This window comes from Rhinatrema bivittatum, chromosome 1 (genome assembly GCF_901001135.1).
Source record: "Rhinatrema bivittatum chromosome 1, aRhiBiv1.1, whole genome shotgun sequence".
Classification (NCBI taxonomy): domain Eukaryota; kingdom Metazoa; phylum Chordata; class Amphibia; order Gymnophiona; family Rhinatrematidae; genus Rhinatrema; species Rhinatrema bivittatum.
Genome location: NC_042615.1, coordinates 455,985,743 through 456,006,384, shown reverse-complemented (window position 1 = coordinate 456,006,384; position 20,642 = coordinate 455,985,743).

Sequence of the window (20,642 nt, the reverse complement as noted above, 5' to 3'; positions counted from 1 at the left end):
TTGGAAAAAATTAAAAAATTTGCATATGCATCTTCTGAAGTGTTATTGCAAGCATTATGATGTTATTGCAGGCATTTGGGCTCTAATGCCTGAGATAAGGCCCTAACATGATTTGAAAAAATAACCCCCAATGTTTGGAAAGGAATGGAGAATAGAATGGCAAATGTCATAATGCATCTGTATCAATCCATGGTGAAGCCACACCTAGAGTACTGTGTCAGGTCTGGTCACCACATCTCAATAAAGATATAGTTGCATTGGAAAAGATACAGAGAAAGGTGAACAAAATGATAAAGGGGATGGAATGGCTCCCATATGAGGAAAGGCTAAAGAGGGTAGGGTTGATCAGATTTGAGAAGAGACAACTGAGAGGGGATATGATAGAGATCTATAAAATCATGAGTGGAATAGAATGGATATGCAAATTAAATATTTACTCTTTCAAAATATGCAAAGACTCAAGGATACTCCATGAAGTTAGTAAGTAGCACATTTAAAACAAATTCAATATAATTATTTTTCACTCAGTGCACAATTTAACTCTGGAATTCATTGCCAGAGGATGTGCTTAAGGCAGTTAATGAAGCTGAGTTTACAAAATGTTTGGGAGGAGAAGTCACTTTTATTAACCAAATAAGCTTAAGAAATAGCCACTACTTATCAATTTGTGATAGCAGCATGGGATCTATTTACTGTTTGGGATCCTGCCAGCTACTATTAGAAACAGGATACTGGCTTATTATGTTTTTAGTTAAGGTACAGACTAAATGTTATTTTATTCCTGCTATTAAAGATTTTCAGGGTAATAATTTAACTTCTACTAGACTTATCTATGATGTATTTCAGTGTCATTATCATTAATACTCCTCTGAAAAAGAAATTCTACAATCCTGTCATTGTTTCATAGATGTATTACACTTGCCCAGACTTTCAGGTTCTCAGCTAGACTCCTAATACTAATCCAGAAATAGCGCTGGTTATTAATAGCCTCCCTTCCTTGAAGTCTCCTGATCCAGATGGGTTGAACTCAGACCTATATATATATATATATTCTTTCTACCCAAGTGTTTAATTCCCTATGAGGATTGTTCATGTGGGAAAAGTTGATGCCTCCATCTCTGCAGGAAGCTATAATCACTAATCACTATAATTCCTAATCCAAACAGAGATCCTATAAACTCAGCAACCTATAGGCTGATATCCCTCATAATTTAAGACGTTAAAATATATGTAAAATTTTTGGCTAATAGGCTAATGTTTGTTTGCCTTCTTTGATTTCTAAATTACAGGTCTGATTTGTACCTGGTAGGCAAGGCACTCTGATATTAATGTTAGAAAGTTAATGTGGTCCTCAAATTTGTTACAAAAGATCCTAGGAAAATTACAAATCTGTTGATTATAAGTCTGAGTGCCAAAAAAAGCTTTAGATATGGTTTCTTGGTCCTTGTTTTAATCATTACAAGCAATGGGCTTCACTGAGGCAATTTTGGACTATATCCAAGTGTATTCCTTTTCATTTGCATGTATTTTTGCTAATGTATGCCTTTCTGAAGATTTTTCTTAACAATGAGGAACCAGGCACGTTTGCCTGCCCTCCCTACTCGTGTTTATTTTATCTTTAGAAGCACTAATTCTTAAACTTGAAAGTGTTTTTGGGTAACTGTCAAGTTAAATTCTTGGCTTTTATTGATGATATATTGTTAACTTTGTTAGAAGTTCATGAGTTTCTTCCCAATGCTCTCAAATGGTTGATTATATTTGGGGAGCTTTCAGGGTTTAAACTCAATTTGTACAAAATTGGATGTTGGTGGCAATCTGGCGGATAATTGACTTTCCACTGAAATGGGCAGATGGGGCTATTAAATATTTAAGTATATGGATCAGTAGATCTCTTAAACATGTATATGTTCACAATATTAGCCCTATTGTTAAAGATTTTGATTGCAAATTAAACAACTCAATGCAATTTCCTTTGTCTTTAATGCTGCTGCGCAGACTGATATATATATTTCAAAGGATACATATGATTTGAAAACTAGAAAATGTAAAATTACTTCATAAATTCTTTCATATTTTCCTTTGGTATTTAAAGAAACTAGGCTAAAGATTAGCAGATTGCAATTATCTGAAGCAGAAGGAGTTTTGAAATTCCCTGACTAAATTATATAATTATGTCTCTTGCATATAGTTGGAGATTGGCTTTGGGATTCTAACTGATATGTGGTCCTTGAACTTGAACAATAACATAGAAACATAGAAATGATGGCAGAAGAAGACCAAACGGCCCATCCAGTCTGCCCAGCAAGCTTACACACTTATTTTTTTCTCATACTTATCTGTAACTCTTGGCCCTTATTAGTAAATTTTTGGTTCTAGTTACCTTCCACCCCTGCCATGGATGTAGAGAGCAGTGCTGGAGCTGCATCTAAGTAAAGTATCAAGCTTAATTGGTTAGGGGTAGTAACTGCCGCAATAAGCAAGCTACTCCCACGCTTATTTGTTTACCCAGCCTGTGCAATTCAGTCCTTGCTGGTTTTTGTCTGAATACAAATCCTCTTTTCTTCATCCCCTTGTCTTGAAGCAGTGAGCTGTGCTGGATATGTATTCCATGTGAAGTATCAGGCTTAATTGATTTGGGTTAGTAACCGCCATAATAAGCAAGCTACACCCACACTTATTTGTTAACCCAGACTATGCAATTCAGTCCTTGTTGGTTGTTGTCTGAATGTAAATCCTCTTATCTTCATTCCCCCCTGTTGTTGAAGCAGAGAGCTATGCTGGATATGCATTGAAAGTGAAGTATTAGGCTTATTTGGTTTGGGGTAGTAACCGCCACAACAAGTAAGCTACTCCCCCGCGTTTTTGTGAATTCAAATCCTTTATTCCACCTTTCCTCTTGCCTTTAAAGCATAGAGCAATGTTGGAGTTGCATTAACCATGTGTATGTTTATTGAATAAGGGTAATAATCACCAGGTAGTAGCTGTCATTCCCGCAATCCATCCCATGCCTCTTCTCTTCATTCACATCTTCTAGACTTTATGGATCCACAGTGTTTATCCCACGCTCCTTTGAAATCCTTCATAGTTTTGGTCTTCACCACTTCCTCTGGAAGGGTATTCCAGGCATCCACCATCCTCTCCATGAAGAAATACTTCCTGACATTGGTTCTGAGTCTTCCTCCCTGGAGTTTTAAATTGTGACCCCTGATTCTGCAGATTTTTTTCCAATGGAAAAGGTTTGTCCTTGACTTTGGTTCATTAAAACCTTTCAAGTATCTGAAAGTCTGTATCATATCATCCTTGCTCCTCCTTTCCTCCAGGGTATACATATTTAGATTCTTCAACCTCTCCTCATAAGTCATTTGATGAAGGCCATCCACCTTTTTGGTTGCCCTTCTCTGGACCGCCTCCATCCTGCCTCTGTCCCTTCGGAAATACTGTCTCCAGAACTGAGCACAGTACTCCAGGTGAGGCCTCACCAAGGATCTGTACAAGGAGATAATCACTTCCCTTTTCCTACTCGATATTCCTCTCTCTATGCAGCCCAGCATTCTTCTGGCTTTAGCTATAGCCTTGTCACATTGTTTCGCCGACTTCAGATCATTAGACACTATAACCCCAAGGTCTCTCTCCTGCTCCGTGCATATCATCCCTTCACCCCCAATCGAATACAGTTCATTCGGATTTCCACTCCCCATATGCATGAGTCTGCACTTCTTGGCAGTGAATCTCAGCTGCCATATCTTCGACCACTCTTCCAGCTTCCTTAATTCCCGTCTCATTTTCTCCACTCCTTCCGGCGTATCCACTCTGTTGCAGATCTTAGTGTCATCTGCAAAAAGACAAACCTTTCCTTCTATCCCATCCACAATGTTTCTCCCAAAAATATTGAACAGGACCTGTCCCAACGCCGATCTTTGTGGTCCTCCACTTAACACTGCTCTCTCTTCAGAGTAAGTTCCATTTACCATCACACATTGTCTTCTGTCTGTCAACCAGTTTGCAATCCAGGCCACCACCTCGGCACTCACTCCTAAGCTTCTCATTTTATTCAGAAGCCTCCTGTGCGGTTTCGTATCAAAAGCTTTGCTTAAATCCAAGTAGGTGACATTGATCGCTCTTCCTCGATCCAAAGGAATCAAATTGAGCAACGTGTTCTCCCTCTGCTTTGAAATATGTTACCTGCAGATGCTTCCAAACTGAGGCCTGACATTGCATCTCACTAAGAAAGCTTTGCACTTTCTCCATAGGCATTTGTCACTTTCCATTATTGCCTCATCATTTTTGCCTTTCAGAGGTAATCCTAAATTTGCACCTCCTCAATTTTATTCAATATGAGGTCAATTTTAAAAGCGCAGCATGCGCATTAGTTAAGGGATGTTTGAATAAGTTGGGCTCCTGCGCGCCAAGTGGATTTTAAAAGCTGCCAAGGTATGTGCATTTCTCACGCAGCATGTACATCTCAAAATTTTCAAAAGGGGCGGGGGTGGGCATGGACTTGGCAGGGCATGAACCTGAGATGTGTGCATAAATAATTATGTGCCCTGGCATGCACCAAGACTCCCTGCCAGTAACTTTAGTTCTGGAATGGATGATGCATAATTTAAAAATTAAATTAAAGAAAACTAGGCAGATCTGTGGGTTTTAAGAGTCAGGGCTAACTTGGGGGAGTGAAAGCTATTTAACTAGGGGAGTTTGGAGGACCTATCTCTTAGCTTGGTCAACTGGGGGTGAACTGGTAAAACTGTGAATGGTGTCGGCACTCGCCCTTTTAAAATTCCCCGATTTACATGGTAGAAGTGGTTTTGTGTGCACATGTGCATGCCCACTTAAAATTTGGCACACGTGCATGCAGCCTGGTTATTTTATAATATGCGTGCATATGCACACACATGTTAAAGAATGGCTGCAAGCTAATGTATATGTGCAAATGTGCACACGTGCACTGGTTTGAAAGTTACCGTCTATATGCAAAACCTTCAAAGAAAAGAGTTACAACTATCAGTGCATTCTTAATGAATGCTAACTTGGTGCAGTCCTTTGAGTATTGTCTCCAGAACAATGTATTAAATAAATGTGATTTTTTCATCTATTTGCAAACATGTTTCTACTGTAGTTCAGCAGAGTAAACTGCAATTTTCCTTTGTTCAATTTGATTCCTTTGTAGATCTCTTTGAAATAGGTAAAAAATGTATTTCAAGTATAATTAATTTCAGTTAATGACCAAATCCTCCAGTGTTCTTCCTGTATTGGCAGAGAAGTGGGGAAATGGTTGTAATTATCTTTTTAATATAAAGTTGATGTCATGTTGTAGTTTTTCTAGCTTTAAGATGACTATTATTGTTGACTTTGAGAACAGCAATTTCTTATTCCTGATATGGTATTAATCACCCTGTTGCATGCTAATCAGATGTGGTTAGCTACCTCTGATGTATGTTTGAAATATGTTCAAAAGGTACTCTGTTTTATTGTTTATAGGAATGTCCCAAAATACAATTTATTTTTGGAATGCTATTTTTCATCAACAAGGATTGGTCACTGAGAAAGTCACCATTCATTCTCTGGAATTTAGATTTGTTGAATTACTTAGCTCCCTCAGTGTTGGTCGGCAATATCATAGACTACTTTTGTCTAAGTCTTTGCTGATGATGAAGAACTGTAGTCTGTATAACTGGTTAAAATAATCTGCTCCCACTCTTCTAGACTGGTCTACATGCATGGCTGTCTTGGTCAGCTCGTTCAGTTGACCAAAATTCCCCAAGACTTATGCAATATTCTGCAAATTTGGTACTCTTCCTGAAGATTTCCAACGATTGATTAAGAGATGATATCTGCATATTGTGAATTAGTTTTTTCTCCCTCTTATATGGACTCATGCTTTATTTCTCTCAGAATCAAATTATTGTATTTTTGTGTGTTGTAAGTTTGTTGATAAAGGTATAAATGGGGTGAAATCTTTATTAATGTTAGCATATGCAAAGTAGTGTACTATGTATCTTTGGCAAAATCAATGAATAAAAGTTGAAAAATATAAAAATCAAAGCAGTGACAGAATTCAAGCACACATTGGATAGACATATTGGGATTTTAATGAAAGAATTATGGAGTACAACCTGTGATAGCATAGTAGGTAGGAACAAATGGGCAAGCTGTGTGGATGAAATGGTCCTTTCCTGCTGACATTTTCTCTGTCTCTATGTTCGTAATTACACAGGATTTATTTTTCTAAGTTCAAAAAGAGAATAATATGTTTTGCTGCAATATTTCATTTGTGATATAGATTGAAATAGTTCATAAAGCACTTTTCAATGAAATGAAGTGAATCTAAAAATGTGATTGAAAAAGCAACATTTTTTTTTCAGTTCTTGTGCATTCATTGGCAAATTCCATAAGTCTTTCCCTATTTCCTTCCTACATAGACGCAATGGAGTTGTAGAATTTCATTTTTACTTCATAACTTGCAAAAGAAAAAAAAAAAAAGAAACAAGGAAAGGTAGACCATGATTTTGTTCTAGTTGAGATATTTTCCATTAGACACCTTATTTAATAAACTGACAATGGAGAGAGACTCTGATAAGCTTTCTCACAATGAATCAAAGAGATGCTGTGCCTTTTAGCTTTTATTATGCATGCTACATTTGAAGCTAATGAAGCATAACCCCTGAGCCAATATTTTTATAGATGAAAGAGACATCATGTCACATATGCTATTTATTTCATCAGATGCTCTGTAGCCAACACAAAACACAATGATTGCATTTCATTTCTGACAGATGATGGGCATTCTTGCTGATGTCTTGTCTAATAGTTTCCTACACAATGCTCATTCTAGACACTATGAATGAATGTGAAAGAAAGGAAAACCAAGCCTTGGAATAATGATTCATTTCATTAAGTGCTGTTGTGGGAATAGTCTGGGCTAATCTGTTTTACATGGTTATATATTAATGCCTTATCATTTATGAAGACACAAATTTCAAAGAAATCTATGTTCAGCTAAATTTGCTTCCATGGAGATCTTCTAATTATGAATACATAGCAAATGATAATCGGTACAAGTACAACTGCATTATCTACTTCACTACAGAGAACTAAGTGGCTATCTGATTCAAAACAAAATAAATGTAGCATATGAAGAATACTTTAAGATGACAACTTTCAAATTGACATGCAGGTGCACTTTGTCGCAAATGCATCTGTACACACCCAGTTACATGGCCATTTTATAACTTGCGTGCAGAAATGCATGGACATTATAAACTAGCCTGGATGTGCACTCATGTATGCCCAGTTTTAAGTGAACATGTGCCTCAGTGCTCAACTATCAATTATATCATTTAGGTCAAGATATAATATGCATGCATCCATGCCATTGCCAGTTTCACAAGTTCATCCACCAGTTCAACCAGTTAAGAAATAGGTTCTCCACCCCCCGTTCCTGGATTGATAACCTGCACTTCCTCCCCCCTCCCCCCCCCCCTGTTACCCCAGACCCTATAAACCCAGCAGAAACAGCTAATTTTAATTATATTTTAAGTTACACCTTCTCCATAGCAGAACTAAAGTTAGGTGGCAGTGGATCTGGGCACGCCAAGGTGCATAAGTATTTACATACACATCTCTTGTTCAAGCCCAAAATGCCCACACCCTGCCCAGACCAAGTCCAATTCATGCCCCTTTTTGAAATCGAGTGAGATGTGCACACAGCAGAAAATCCGCATGCAACTGAGCAGCTTTTAAAATTCAGTGAGTGCACATGAGCCTGACTTGGGTTACAGATCTCCTGATTCTGGTGTGGACCATGCATTTAAAATTCACCTTTAATGTGATTAAGGGGCCAATGTTTTGACTGGCCACATTAAAGTAAGTTTTAAAAAGCTGAATTACTTCATCAATATAAGGATATCTCATGTTCTTCAAGGGCTTCATATAATATTCCACTTATCAATGGAATATTTAAACTATATTCACCATCCCCCCCCCCCCCCCACCCAAAAAAAAATGCATGGTTTAGATTTTATTGTGTCCTAACTTTGGAACTTTCTTCTTAGGGTAGAGTCAAATTACCTAACAAAGAAAACTGTTTCATTTACTAAGCATTTTTCCCATAGACACAGAATGAGAGAAAATCCTTAGTAAATCAAGCCCCAAAACTTATAAGGTCATTTATAGAGATGTTATTTGACCAAACCTTTTGGTTCGGCCTTCGTTATTGGCCCGCCATGGGAAATTTCATTTCTTGTGGTTCAGGCCGATTTTTTTTTTCTGCTGTCCAGAACCGAATAAAAAAAACCCCACCCCAACCTTTAAGATTTTATTAATTACAATCCACCACCCTCCCGACTCCCCCAAAACTTGCCTAAAGTCCCTGGTGGTCCAGTGGGGGTCCTGGGAGCGATCTCCCACTCTTGGGCTGTCAGCTGCCAGTAAACAAAATGGCGCCGGTGGCTCTTTGCCCTTAACATGTGACAGGGGCTATCATTGCCATTGGCCAGCCTCTGTCACATGGTAGGAGCAATGGATGGCCTGCGCCATCTTAAAAAATGGTGTGGGCCATCCATTGCTCCTACTATGTGACGGGGCCAGCCATTGGCACCGATAGCCCCTGTCACATGGTAAGGGCAAAGGGCCATCGGCGCCATTTTGATTAGTGGCAGCTGATGGCCCGAGAGAGGGAGATCGCTCTTGGGACCTCGCTGGACCACCAGGGACTTTCGGTAAGTCTTGGGGGGGGGGGGAGGTCAGGCAAGTCTTGGCGGGTCAGGAGGGTGGGGGGTTGCAATTCATTAAATTTGAAGGGTTGGGGTGGGTTGGGGTTTTTTTTTTAATGTGCCCTTTCTCCCCCCCAAAAAAATGATAAGAAAACCACATGAAATTTCATGGGTTTTCCTATCATTTTGGGGACCCCCCGAAACACAATGAAATAGGAAATATCTATATTTCCTATTTCAATGCAAACGAATGCACATCCCTAGTCATTTATCATTTTGCGTTAGGGCCTTTACACTAGCGATAATGCCGTAATGTGTATATTAAATGGTGCAATGACTATTAGCATGATAATGTCACATTTGCTATGCACTATATTACTTCACAGAGAGACAACATACATAATATAATTTATTATTTTTATTTAGAAAACACAAGGTATTCACCTATCTAAACATTTTAAAATCTAAACTTACACATTCAACCACCATTCACACACCAACATAAAAATTCTGTTACACAAACAATTCAATTACAATTAACCAATACACATCGTTATTATAATTTTAAGACAAAGATTTATTTTATATTGCTTGACTTATTTTGTATATCCTATCCATGTCCTGTCCATGTCCTGTCCAACAAAGGATCTCCTTGTTTCGCCTTCCAATCAGGCTTCCTCAGGGACTTGGTCTCAAAAAAGCCGGTTGATTTTCTCCCAATATTTCTGTCTTGAGACCTCTTATATTTATATCCTTACTAAACAACCAAAAACAACATACAAAAACTTTATCATTTTCTTCAAAAAGTTGATGAATCAACCAATAACCATTATATTAACCCACAGCTTACCTCTCAGAAAATAGAAATCTCCACACAATTTTTATTCTACCTTCAATATAAGTCAGGGTTATTTCCAAACGGACACCTCTTCCAGAATCAACTTTTGATCACTACAATAAAATAGCCGAAACGTTATATAAACCTTACCCCAGAAAACTATCCCAAACTTTTACCCCATATCCCAATTTACTCACACAGCTCAATAATGAAAAACGTTACAACCAAGCATCAACACTGGTTCCAAGCCTCCAATAGTATTCCTCCGATAATTCATAAGCCTTAATTCATTATGGAACCTTGCGTGTGCTTCATTGTATCTATTAAAAACCAACAATAAAACATTCTTTATAACATCTCCTTTAAATACAAACTTACCATTTACTTTATAACACTCCTGACCACGAGTGTTATAAAGTTATAAAGTTATCAGGAGTGTTATAAAGTAAGTGGTCAGGAGTGTTATAAAGTAAATGGTAAGTTTGTATTTAAAGGATATGTTATAAAGAATGTTTTATTGTTGGTTTTTAATAGATACAATGAAGCACACGCAAGGTTCCATAATGAATTAAGGCTTATGAATTATCGGAGGAATACTATTGGAGGCTTGGAACCAGTGTTGATGCTTGGTTGTAACGTTTTTCATTATTGAGCTGTGTGAGTAAATTGGGATATGGGGTAAAAGTTTGGGATAGTTTTCTGGGGTAAGGTTTATATAACGTTTCGGCTATTTTATTGTAGTGATCAAAAGTTGATTCTGGAAGAGGTGTCCGTTTGGAAATAACCCTGACTTATATTGAAGGTAGAATAAAAATTGTGTGGAGATTTCTATTTTCTGAGAGGTAAGCTGTGGGTTAATATAATGGTTATTGGTTGATTCATCAACTTTTTGAAGAAAATGATAAAGTTTTTGTATGTTGTTTTTGGTTGTTTAGTAAGGATATAAATATAAGAGGTCTCAAGACAGAAATATTGGGAGAAAATCAACCGGCTTTTTTGAGACCAAGTCCCTGAGGAAGCCTGATTGGAAGGCGAAACAAGGAGATCCTTTGTTGGACAGGACATGGATAGGATATACAAAATAAGTCAAGCAATATAAAATAAATCTTTGTCTTAAAATTATAATAACGATGTGTATTGGTTAATTGTAATTGAATTGTGTGTGTAACACAGAATTTTTATGTTGGTGTGTGAATGGTGGTTGAATGTGTAAGTTTAGATTTTAAAATGTTTAGATAGGTGAATACCTTGTGTTTTCTAAATAAAAATAATAAATTATATTATGTATGTTGTCTCTCTGTGAAGTAATATAGCTTATAGGATATCAGAGAGTTGTGTTAGGATTTCCCTCTGTTTAATTACCTACATTTGCTATGCAAGCAGGAGGAGTTTGAATGGAGTTAATGTTAATGAGCAGCTCCTAATGTGGAATGTGGTACAGGAATGCACAGCAACACAGATTTTAATGTCAGAAATAACTGCACTGTGTGCTATTACAATCTTTTGAGAGAGAGAGGAGAAAACATCTGTAGAGAAATCAATATATCACTCTCTATTTATACCATTGTAAGAGGAGACACTATTAACTCGGAGTGGAGTTTAGGGGGGTGGGATAGGTTTGGGGTAGGTATGAATAGCAAAGTTGACATCACTGACATTACTGAAGACTTTCTACTGTTTGAATCGATGAAAGGTAAAAAATGGTTGATTTGTACAATGCGCTCTCTATCTAGCTAGGTAGAGAGTGTACCTCTTGTACCTTTCATCGATTCAAACAGCAAAAAATCTTCAGTGATGTCAAATTTGCTGTTCATACCTCCTACTGTTTATGTTAAACTACTCCCTAAACCTACTCCACCCACTCAAACCTCACTCCAAGTTAAAAGTGCCCCCTCTTAGAGTGGTATAAATTAGAGATGTGATTTCACCGAACCTTTTGGTTTGGCCTTCGTTATTGGTCCGCCGCAGGAAATTGTGTTTCCTATGGTTTGGGCCGATTTTTTTTTCGGCTGTCCAGAACCAAAAAAAACCCCCGCCCCAACCCTTCAGATTTAATTAATTATAATCCCCCACCCTCCTGACCCCCCCAAAACTTTCCTAAAGTCTCTGGTAGTCCAGCGGGGATCCCGGGAGCAATCTCCTGCTCTTGGGCCGTCAGCTGCCAGTAAACAAAATGGCACTGGTGGCCCTTTGCCCTTACCATGTGATGGGGCTATTGGTGCCATTGGCCGGCCTCTGTCACATGGTAGGAGCAATGGACGGTCGGTGCCATCTTAAAAAATGGCATGGACCATCCATTGCTCCTATCATGTGATAGGGGACAGGCAATGGCACTGATAGCCCCTGTCACATTGTTAGGGCAAAGGGCCACCAGCGCCATTTTGTTTATTGGCAGCTGACGGCCCGAGAGTGGTAGATCGCTTGCGGGATCCCTACTGGACCACTAGGGAATTTAGGCAAGTTTTTGGGGGGGTTGGGAGGGTGGGGGATTGTAATTAATTAAATCTGAAGGGTTGGGTGGGTTTGGTTTTTTTGGTTCTTTTTTATGTACCCTTTCTTCCCCCCCCCCTAAAATGTTAAGAAAACCACATGAAATTTTGTGGGGTTTTCCTATCGATTCGGAACCCCCCGAACCATGACGAAATAGGAAATATCATCTATATTTCGTATTTTGTGCAAACAAATGTACATCTCTAGTATAAATAGAGAGTGACATATTAATTTCTCTACAGAGGTGCTCTCTCTCTCTCTCCCTCTCTCCCTTGCTCTCTCCCTTTCTCTCTCTCTCAGCATGTGCAATAAAAATATTTTACCTGGTAACACACCCCATGGTGTATTAATCTGTTTTAACATCTATTTTGTTCTAGAATTTGATTACTTGTCCTTTAACATAGTTTTGATTTCTATAGTGTAATTTTGAAACTTAATAATTCATGTAATTTTTTTATTTTATGAAGCTATTAATGTTTATATTATTGTAATTGTATACTCTAATTTTGCCTTACATAACTTGATTAGAAAAGCGGTCTACAAATCTAATTAATGAATATAATAGGTAAATTATACAATGCTTTTCACACAGTATAATGATTCTATTATTGGAAATGTACTAAAACTAAAAAAGTATTCATGGCTTGTAAGCTGCAGATACAGGCCTAGATTCATAAAAATGCAATAAACAGCAGATAATAGCGCCTGCAATAAAAAAAAAGTGGGTTTGGTTAGGCTAATTTCTTATCAACAGTATCATGTAGGCAATTTCTGCAAAGCGCAATACGTTATTGCATCTTGCAATGCGTCAGCACATTGCGTGTCATTTTACACATTGCGTGGCATATTATTTTTTTGGTTTATATATACTGGCTTCCTGCAGCTGCCAGTTAGAGTGTATTAGGCATTGCAGAGAGGATAGGAGAGTTATTGAGTGGTTAAGTGGGAGTAGGAACCTTTTCAGAATCGATTACCTGAGTTCCTTGTCTGGTTTTCTGTTGCCATCTGTTTCCCTTTACCTTGGCCTTTTGTCTTCTTTGTTGGATGAAAGTTTTTGTTTGTTTGTCCAGTTTGTCTGTCTGTCTTTTTGTGAGAAGTGGTGGTGGTTGTGTGTTGCTGGTGAGGAGTGGAGAGGATGGAGTATGAGAGGCATGAGGGAAGTGGAGAGATATGAGGAGAGGAGGGGGAAGGAGAAGAGGTGGGAGGACAAGGGCAGAAGTGCTAGGAGGAGGAGTAGGACAGGTTGGAATAGGGACAGAGACAGAAGTAGAGATAGGCAGGAGGGAAGGGATAAGAGAAGGCGGCATGGGGAAGGGGATAGGCATGCGAGTTTGGAGGGAGGAGGGTGGCAGGCTATGCATAGACAAAGAAGGCAGAGGGGATGGGATTGGACAGGTACAGGAGGGGGAGGAAGGGAGGGGAGAGGGGAGTGAGTACAAGAGTGAGTAAGGGAGGAAACCTCTCTGGAAACAGAAGTAGCACCCCCATTCTTGCAGCCAGGCAGCAGGGTACAACCATCTGAGGGCTTTCAAGTTTAGCATGGAGGACAATATGATGATAATCACAGGGGTCCTGGAGAATTATGTAATGCTCTTTGGAAACTTGGAAGCCAAGACATTGAGGGCCTCCAAGGGCAAGATCTGGTGTACCATCACCCAGGCTGTATCCAGGTACAGTGGCATGAAACATAATGAGGAGCATGTGGCCCACAGGTACCATGACATCATGGCCCAACAAAAAACAAAGGTATCTAACTGGAACAGATATATACAGCAAACCAAAGAAGGAGCCCCTTGTCTGATAGTATTGACACCGATGGAAGAGCACCTCATCCAACAGCTAGGACCAGATGTCTTTGAGGGCATGGCTGAGAGGTTGGGCACTACGCGAGCTGGAACCGGTAAGTTCACCTCAACTATAAATGGCAAGGCTGTTATAGTTGTCCACATCATTTTGCATAAGATGCTCACATTGATTGAGATGTAAAGTGTGCATCTTATGCCAATTGATACATGTACCTTTCCAGATCCTAGTTAATTTTCCCTGTTTTATTGTAACTTTCTCACATCCATAATATTGTTTTCTGTATTTGAAGTTTGAATTGAGAATATTGTTTACTATGTTACTCTCTACCTTACACACATTGTTAATTGTAAACTGGGTTGATGTGATTCTAGTCATGAAACTCGGTATAACAAAAAGAATAAATAAATAAATAAATACATAAATCTATACTTCTTGGCATTGTTACTTAAGTCTTCTTCTTTGTTTCTACATCTCTGTCCCTCAACTCTGCTGTCCCAGCTGTCAAGCCCTAAGGACTAGTAGCCAAGCTGCAGGGACCATGTGCACTGCAGCACTTTTCTGGGCATCCTTACTCATGGATGCACAGATGCAGTTCAGCGAGGAGGAGGAAGATGAGCAGCAGTACCTAGCCTCCTGAGCACATGCAGATGCTGGAACCCCTCAGCTCAGCAAGCCCTCTCAATGTTCACTTAAACATAACAGGCTTCTTGGAGGAACCCAGCCTGCAGTGAGAGTCAGTTCAGCCAACACAACCTCTCTTGAGCACACCATATTGCCAGCACAAGGGAGATGGCACTGAGCAGGAGCAGCCCACCAGCCCTATCATGCCTCTTTTAGAGAACCAAACTTCAGCTCTTGCCATGAACTGAACAGTTCGAGCACCAGTACCAGCACCAACAGAGTTCTTGATGAATGAGCAGCTGGACTGGCTGGATAGGAGGCATGGGGTACACCCCCATCACATATGGACAGAGCTAGTGTACATGAGGAAGGCTGTCAACTGTCAAATACAGGCTGTGCATGATCAGATGGCAGCCCACAGGAAAGCTCTAACAATGGTTGCAATATCCTTCAACAACATGACCGCATATTGTCTCAGATTCTACAACACATGCTGTAGCCTCCACCTGTGCCTTCTCCAGCACACTCCACACAGTCCCCAGCATCAAAGATGAGTCAGGGATATGTCTCCCAAAGACATGCTTCCCCAAAGTGGCAAGCCATGCTGTAGCAAAGGGCCATGACACTGCAGAACTGGTGGCATATAATGCTAAGTATCAAGAATTGTCAAAACAAGCCTGGTCAAGCTTCTGTTTAGAGTTCCTGTGCCAGCTACATGGAAGAAGCCTGCTGGACCCATCCTGACCACATAATTTCTGTGCCAGCAGATGAAAGAAGCCTGCTGGGTCCATCCTGACTACATAGTTCTTATGCCAGCTTGATGATGGGGATGGTCTACTGTCTGCCAGTGTTGTCCTGCAATCTACTTGTAATGCCCTCTTTGATGCTCTCCCATACTCCACCTTCCTTCATATAGTCTTCAGTCACAGTTCAGCTGCTGTCTCATCTCATCATGTCTCATCTCCTGCTTCTGATGCTGGTATCTCATCTCATCTCATCCTGCTGCTGCCTCCATGATGGTGTCTCATTTCATCTCATTTTATCTCATCTCATTTCAACCTGTTGCTGCCTCCATGTTGGTGTCTCATCTCATCTCATCTCATCTCATCTTATCCTGATGTTTCCTTCATGCTGGTGTCCCATCTCATCTAATCTCCTCTTGCTGCTTCTTCCATGCTGGTATTTCATCTCATCTCATCTCATCCTACTGCTACCTTCATGTTGCTGTGTCTTTTCCTAGGGCTCTTGCCTCCATGCTACACTGTTTTCTTCTAGTCCTCATTCTTCATGCTGCACTGTCTTCTCCTGGTCTTTGGCTTCCATACTGTGCTCTTTGGTCCTGGTCCTGCTGACTTCTTGTTGATCTCTTCTGTCATAGCCCTTAATTTTTCCCTTTGAGTACACTCTTTCAACATGGATTGTTTGGGCCTTCCTCTTGAACTCTGCTGCCTTGGCCCTTAGGCTGTCCCCTTGAGTGCATTCTTTCAACATGGACTGTCTAGGCCTTTTCATTAACATCACATAGCTGTGCTGCTATCACCTCTAACAGTAGAGCTCTACTGTAGCTCTCAGGGTGCCACTTCCACTTTCTGTGTTCTGTGTTGGAATCATGACTGTGCAAAAGGATAAGATGGTAAAACTGTATATGTAATGTTGCCATTTGGAACAATGTCAGTACTCAATGTGCTGTTCATTTCAGTTATAATGTCTTGTGCAATTCAATATCTTGCACTTGCTTAATGTGATTATAAAAGACGTTGACTTGCTTTCAATGTGTTGACAATATTTGATGTGTTATAAAGTGGTCACTGGTTTGAAAAAACACTTTCTGGTTGTCTGTTTTCATTGTGTGCTTTTTGTTTTAAGGGTTCAATAGGTCAAAGGTTTGGGATCCAAATTACCTTGCATGCTAGAGTACCACTGGACATTCCAACTAGACCCTTTTGATGGCAGGCAAGACAATATGGCCTAGGGTTTACAACCAAAATCTCATTATATTCTCCCAAGAAAGACTGCAAACTCTAAACAGGACACTTCTTATTGTGGAGCTTTGCAGTTGGCTCCAGTTGCCTTATGCATAGAGAATACTGTTAAATAACTCTTGGTAGCTTATGTTCACCTCCATGCACTGTCCAGTGGAATAGGTATAGAAATACTTGGCTAGAAGTGCAGTAGCTATGCCTTCACTCTGTTGGGGTCCAATAGATTGTATAGCCATACAAAGTTCATAGTGCAGCTATAACAAGCCATTCGCTTGTTCCAATGTGGCCTTCTCATTGGCTCTGGCACCAAATGCCATAAGTCTTTAGTCAGAGGGCTACTTGAAAAGTTCATAAAGCCCTAGGTGAGGTTCATCTCTAGGGAATATAAATGTAGATCTGCAAGGTCCAGGGCTAAAGAGTATATAGTGTAGATGTAAAGCTTGTGTGGTACTATGGAGAAGTTGCAATAATCACTCTTAAGACTTAACATTGGGCACCTTACTTGGGTCATCATTCCGCTTAAAAGCAATCTGAACCAAACACTTCTCAGGTTCCATACTAAAAATAATATATCTTCTGCTTTCATCTTGCTCTAATATCGTGTCAGCAGCTGTGAGACAACTGAGGAGGTGTGAGGGAGTTATATAGGCTAGAGAATCCCCACAGTCCAAGAACATACAGCTATTAGACCTGCTGTTGCTTGTGACCAGGCAGACCTCCACAGACTGGTTTTCACTTCTGTACTGATTTGGCTTGTAGATATGCATAATACCTCTGGGAGCAGTTAGCATATACATTCAGCACAGTGGCACATTTCAGAATAAGGCAGAATATAGGCTCCTGAGGTCATCAGCTGACAACACCTTCTCTAGCCTATATGCTGTACACAGAACTGATAATTGAGAGTCTATCTGTATACCTGACTACAAACTGTAAAACTGGCACATACCACATGAGTTACAGCCTATAAGACAGCAACGTTTCCATCTTGGCCACAAGTCATGGCAACCATGTGGACCAACAAAGGCCTACAATCATAAAACACCTGAAAGGTAAAGACTCACCATGGAAACTGACCATTCTGCAAGCTGTTTGGTCCAGAATTCTTCAGCCTATGTGCTTTAAGAGTGGCCACAGATAGCATAAGGAGTATAACTTATACTAGCTATCTCTACGAACAAACTACTCTGCATATTTTCTAGGTATATGCATATTGCAGGACCCCTTGAGTAGTCTTGAGCTGGACCAGCCAAGGGTCTTGCAGCACCGTGACATCTCCATATTTGCCAAAGGCTACTGTGTCATGTCAGGTGAGGTAAATAGTTTCTAACACACCTTTGTATTGGGTTCAATGAGGTGAACATTTTCTTAGGAGACATATAGATGCTATTAGAGTCATTAGAAAGCAGACTTTGACCTTGACATTTCTGAGGTGATTTTCAAATACAAGTGAAGGCATGACACCATCTGATTCCTAATCCTGCCTTCACACAGACTGACCAGCATCCTTGTTTAGCCTCTCGAGAAGCTAACATAACCAACATGACATACCGTTAGCTAAAGCCCTCGTCTTCTGTACATGATAGTTGACATTTTACCTAAGCAGGTATAGCAAGATGCATCTGTGTATGGATGCATGCAACCATAAAGAGGTATGCTAGCTTGCAATGACCTGTGAGATTGTAGGAATACTATAATATTTGACAGGTGCTTTACTAAAGCTTGTAACTGAATGCCTGCTAAATGAGCACTCAGAGGTCAGCATAGGCTCTGAAACAGTTGAAGCATTACTGTTATCAGTGTCTTTGCAGGCCCATGTGACACAAAGCATACGATATACAGGTGCCTATCTTTAGATGGAGAAGGATGCCAGCTATGGGATGAGGATGTAAAATGGCAACTCTGTGATTGATACTTTTAACTGCCAACCTGTAGCTTTAGGCTGTTCCTTTAAGCTTTAGAGATACTTGTGATTTATATGATTTCTAGAACAGTTAGTCTCTATGTTCAAGGCCCTGCTGGAGTTCCATCAGACCTATGCCACTATATCACCTACATGTGAGGGCTAGGGCAGGATCCAATGGGTGGGCCTGCCAAGCAAAATGCTGCATGATAGGCCAAGCTATGTACACTGTGTTGGCAGTCGAACACAAACAGTAGTGTGAATCATGCCTCTTTTTGACTCACTATCACTCAGAAAACATTAGGACAACCACATGTATTTGGTGTTATCTTTACTTTAATTACACTTTTTCTACTACAGTCTAGTGCTCCATTGTCAAAATGAAGCCTAACTAGACAGAGGGCCAATTAGTAAAAGAAAGATGATAGAGAGAAGAGCAGCTGGAAACACTCTGCTGGGGTCCATTCCATGGAAGGGGAAGGGGTAGTTGAGGCCTAACAGGAAAATAGTGTTGGACGAGGTTTTACCAAAGCTGGATGCCACTCAGCGTGGTGTTTTCGGCTTCTGCAGTGGACATGTGGATCTCTGGGGTAGATCAGGAAGTATCTCTTTTGGTAGCCCATGGTGTAGAGCGAGATTATGGAATACGCAGCAGAGCAGCTCTATCTCTGCTACTCTGGATGAGGTATTAATTAAAGCTCACCCCATTTTGTCCAAACAGTGAAAACTACTTTTGAGAACTCTGAAGGTGCATTCTGTGACACAGTGGGTAGAACATAAGGCCTTGTTGTACCTCATCTCTTCTGGCATGTTAAGAATAGCAATGGGAGTGAGAAGCCAGGTCCTGCAACCACATCCTAAATCTCCTGAAGCAAAGACAGAATGGGGGCATCATTCACACCACCGTAACTTTGAGATATTGCTGGCAACCCACAGCATGCTATAAGACAGTAGAAGCTAAGCTCTAGCTTAGCACGAGCCTTAAAGGCCTATTTCCCAACCCAAAATCCATGCCAGCTTTTTCTGTGACACTATATGAACACCATAGCACTAGCTTAATCTGTATCAGATCATCCAGAGTAGGAAACTGCATCTGGAGTTTCTACCAAATTGCGTGCCTGTCACTCCCAACCAAGCTAAGGCTACCCATTTGTTGCTCTCATCAAACCCTGAAGCAGTCCATCAGAACAGCCACACCTGTCCTGCAGATAAACCTCTACCTCGTGGTATGAATGTACAAGTCCCTGGTTGCTGTGCAGTATGTCCTCCAGAGATACAAATTTGTCTGACCTGACACAGTGAATATGCTAGGCCAAAAATGTATTGCTGCAACTTCTGTTTTTCCTGTGTGATTATAAAATATGAGTACATATGTGTGCATACATGCTTACATATGTAAAAATCATGAGTCATGCAAGTCCGTACTTATCCGGAAAAGTAGTACTACTTATTCAAATGAGTTCCGATATATGCAGCTAAGTAATGGCACTTAGTGCTTTTTCAGATTTATCCAGCTATGTGTCTGTTCTATTAGCACTTTTTGAATTTATCTAGGTATGGAAGATAGCCATAATAGTCGAAACAAAATTGCTATTTCTCTGGATATGTTAAAATTTGTCCACCTTATCCGGATAAGTCAACATTTAGCCGGATAAGTGAGAGCAAATGATATATCCGTGTATTTGTATTTTGAATTTAAAGGGATATGGAATAAATTTTACTGGCATTATTTAGATGCATTTACCCCCACAAGTTGGTTTTTACACGCTTAAGTCAGGGGATTTTTTAACAATATGCATGTGGCAAGGAAGTTCCCAGTTTTAACAATTAGTTTACCAGTTCGCCTAGTCCATCTGCAGCTTGTGAATACCTTCCCGCCTCTTTAACCTAAAGTGTCCCCATTTCACCCAGACCACCCCACTCAATCATTTTTTTCACTTTTAAGATGTTTACCATCGCTTACACCAAATATTGAGCAATAGTAAATATCCGCAAGTAAAAGACTTATGACATCATTTTGGAAGGTTGTAAAATAGCAACTTTTACATGAAAATGCTGGCCCCTCTACATAATGCCTCTAGCCCACCCCTTTCTTATACATGGTTATTTACTCCTGGTCCTCAATGTATGCACTTATGTTGCAGTTTTAAAAATACCATACACTTGTGTATATACCATTTTTTGTGCACATGTGCTATTTTTTTACATTTTTTGTTGTGTTGTTTCAATTTGCATATTGGATTTTCTTTACAGCCTTATGCTTTGTCTTTTGCTTATATTAATATTTCATC